Below are 4,121 nucleotides of genomic sequence, written 5' to 3'. Positions count from 1 at the left end.
GAAGGGAAGTCCTGGCCATGGTATGCTAATTTGGAGGTAGCCATTTGCAGATGGGCATGTTTTTCCCATAAAATAATTTAGAATGATTATATTCTTACATTTTTATAGGTACCAAATTATATTTGACAAGCCAGAATTTTGCATTAATAAGGCTGTCATATTTAAGAATTTACTTTCCAATTTATCAGGTTTATTTTGAGCCTTTTCAATACTGTTAGTCTTTAGTTTTAGTAAGAATTATTTTAAACTGTAAATTGAATGACTTTAAAAGTTGAAGCTAAAGTGAAAATTTTCAATCTAAAGTACCCTCAAAAATAAGCAGTCTCTTATAACATTCAGTGATAAATGAATGAAAAGTACCTCGTTTAAAATGGAAAGAAACTTGGGCCTGAAAAGTTGAAATTAAATAATTTGCATAAATGGTCAGTGCAGAAAATATCTTTAATGTACTTAAATTTGAAGAGAATTCGATCTTTACAAGTCTTTTTAGCTCAGTATAAAATAAACCTTGAACTTAAAATTAATAGTATACTAGGTTTTGTAAAATCCCAAACTATATTTCTATTTTTGTAAGATGATAGTATGTTTAATTTGTTTCTGTTGTCTTTTTTGAAATCCATGAAAATAGAGTAGCAGATGATTTTTCAAAATTGTGAGCTTTGCTCAGTGTAGGTTATTTTTGAGAAGTGGCTATTTCTGCACTGCTTGCAAACTTTGAGGTAACCATTAGGTCAAAAGTATATTTATTGAATAAACCTGTATGTGTATTGCACTAGTTTTCCTGTTTGTATGCTGGAGATAACTATAGTGGTTTTTTTGTATATAACAATAATCAGTTTAAAGTGTATTAACTATAATTCTGGGCTCCTCTGTTTTGTCTTAAAATTTGAATTATATGGTGCAGATATCATGAGAGACTTGATTCATTAATTTATATGACTGAGAATTGTTATAATGTCTTAAAATTAGATTGAAGCACTATTTTGATTGATTTTATTTTAACTCTTTTAAAGCTCCAAGAGGTCACATAAACCTGACCTGTTTGTAGTATGAAGCAAAAGCACAGCAAGGCTGGTTTTCATTAAAAATAAATGCATTTTTTTCTCTGAGAAATAGCACTCACATACATACAGATACTTCAGGTATATATACATAACTGTACTATGCTTGTGTGTATGTACACACAACCCTGTTGCTTCGTACTTATATTGATGTACTTGTCTGAGAAATATGATAAAACCTGAGAAAGTTGTTTTGTCTGTATCCTGGTACATAGGAAACTAAACTATTTTAGAAGTCAAGTGGAACTGTTCTGAGAAGGCATTTGCATTTTTAACCTATTGACTGTATATTTTTATAATTAAAAATCCTCAGTTACTATTTTTCTTAGAGAATGTGATCTGATATTTTTCTTGTAGTACAAATACATAATTGAGTACATTTTGCTTTCTTGTTTTGTTCCTTTTTCTTTTAAAACAGTCTCTTCTGAGATGCTACATTTTCCCTTAAATGCCTTTTTGTGCACTTTTAAAAAATTAAGTGAAAAAGCAAACAAAACTATTTCATTTTTTACAAACTTTCCCCATAAATGAAATTTGTACTGTGCTGCACTGATCCATGAAGCTGTAACCAAATTGCTGGCAATTGTAGTCGGAGGAAGAAAACAAACAAGTTTATATAGGAGGGGAAAAAACATGGTTTTAAGTGGAAAGTACCTTATAGAAATTCAAAGCCATTGGGGCCTGATATAAAAATTGTAATAAGTTAATGTTACAGATTAAAATTACAGTTTCATGTTGATGTACACATTGAATAAGTATACTTATTCCCATTTTGAATTTTTCATAAAATGGGTGTGAACTGTGTTTGTATAACTTAAAATTTTTGAAAGGGCTCAATACTTGTAATCTGTTTTCTGTCAGATTTACTAGTTTTTGTGCTCAAATATATGATGTAGCTTTTTAATCAGTGTTTTAGTATTTCTTTATCCTCATTTCTTAGAGTTATAGAATCACAGATTTAAAACTAGAAGATGTATTAGAGGTTATCTAATCCAACCATGAGAAGGACTAGAATTGAATATTTCTCCAATAGGTCAGGTGTGGAAATTCACATCAAGAGGCTGAAATTTGATGCCCCTACCACAAGTTATCTTCTCATTACAACAAATAATTTATAACAAAGCCCTTGGGTTGTATGTGGGATTGTTTTTAAAAGCATATTAATTGAATTTTCAGTGGTGGCCTTATTGATGAATAGACATGAGCATATCCCAGAGGAGAACCAAGGTTATAGTAAGTCACCATACTCCATTTCAGTCTTAAAAATGACCTTTAGGACTTCATGACTGCACATTTGCATCAAGTTTGAAATGAGTCTAGCCAGGGTCATAGATCCCTAAATGGGCCAATTAGCTGTCATCTGCTCCATTGTTAGAGATTGTATCTTACATACCACAATATATGCCATTGATCACAAGGGAAGACTGTATGGACAAGTGGACTCATGCAGACTCATCATCTCTACTGCTAGGAAGGTATTAAAAGTTTGTGTCTTAACTGTTACTGTTCATTCCCCAAAGGACCACATGTAATATGTGATATATATCAGTTTAGTCAATCACTAGGAATTTAGTAAGTACTTACTATGTGCCAGGCAATGTGCTAAGGATACAAAGCAAGGCACAAACTCCCTGCCCTAAAGGAACTCAACATACTAATAGGATAGACCCACATGAAAATTACTAGGGACATAAAAGATTTTTACAGAGTAAGTGGAAGGTAATCTCAGAAGAAAAGGCATTAGAAATTGAGGGCACCTGAAAAGGTCATCTACAGAAGGTAAAATTCAAGATGAGTACTGAATTAAGCCAGAGAAATTAGGAGTTGGAGGGAAGGAGAGTGTTCAGCATGGGGTGAGGTAGAGGGTTAGCCAGTGCAAAAACATGGAGATCGATATATGGAGGGTTGTGCAAAGAATAACAAGTATGGACGATATGGACGAATGTGTGGAATTAAAGGAGGGGAATAAGAGAAAAAAACTGGAAATTTAGGAAGAAGTTATGAAGAGTCTAGATGCCAGAGGGCTTTGTGTTTTATCTTGGAGATCACTTTTTGGGTTAACTTGTTTTGGTTTTGGTATTTTTTTTGGAGGCAATTGGGGTTAAGTGACTTGCCTGGGGTCACACAACTAAATTTCTGAGGTCTGATTTGAACTCAGGTCCTCCTGACTTCAGTGCTGGTATTCTATCCACTGTGCTACCTAGTTGCCCCTTTGGGTTAAATTTTAAGTTAATATTTAAAATATGTTGCATTTTAAGGTGTCTCCCTTGTCAAATTCTGTTGTTTCTGTGAAACATCTTTTATTGCCCCTGTAGTATTGCAATAGCCTGCTGATTGGTCTCCCTGCTTCAAGTAGAACTCTAGTCAAATTGATCTTCCTAAATGCAAGTCTGACTATATCACTCCCCTATTCAGTAAACTTCAGGAACTCTGTTACTTCCAGGATAAAATATAAAATTCTATTTAGTTTTTAAGTCCCTTCATAAACTGGCCTTTTCCTGCCTTTCTAGTTTTAGATGTTACTCCCCTATAACACTAGTCTCCTTGTGGTTCCATGAACAGGACACTCCCATCTCCCAACTCTTAAGTGTATTGAACCAGATACTCCTGAGTATTTTCACTGGCTGTCTCCCTCATTTCCTTCTAACATCCCTTCCTTTACAGTTCAGCTAAAGTCCCACTTTCTGCAAGAAACCTTTCCTAGTCCTCCTACATCTTAGTGCCTTGCCTCTGAGAATACCCCAATTTATCTTTTATGTGTTATGTTGTACGTAGTTACTTGCATGTCATCTCTTCCATTGGACTGTGAACTCCTTGAGAGTGGGGCTCATTCTAGGTATGTCTTTTTATCGCCAGCATTTAGCATAGTACCTAGTACATAGACGCTTAAAAATGCTAATTGAGTATTCAAGAAACATTAAGTACCTATTCTGTGCCACTTACGTGACACAGTGGAGTGATAGAGTACCAGAAGACATATTTCTGAGTTCAAGTCGGGCCTCAGACACTAGCTGTGTGACCCTGGGCAAGTCACTTAATCCTGTTTGCCTCAGTTTTTTC

Source organism: Notamacropus eugenii, chromosome 4 (genome assembly GCF_028372415.1).
Source record: "Notamacropus eugenii isolate mMacEug1 chromosome 4, mMacEug1.pri_v2, whole genome shotgun sequence".
Taxonomy (NCBI): domain Eukaryota; kingdom Metazoa; phylum Chordata; class Mammalia; order Diprotodontia; family Macropodidae; genus Notamacropus; species Notamacropus eugenii.
The sequence above is the reverse complement of the archived record's forward strand: the minus strand, read 5'-3'. Positions refer to the sequence as shown.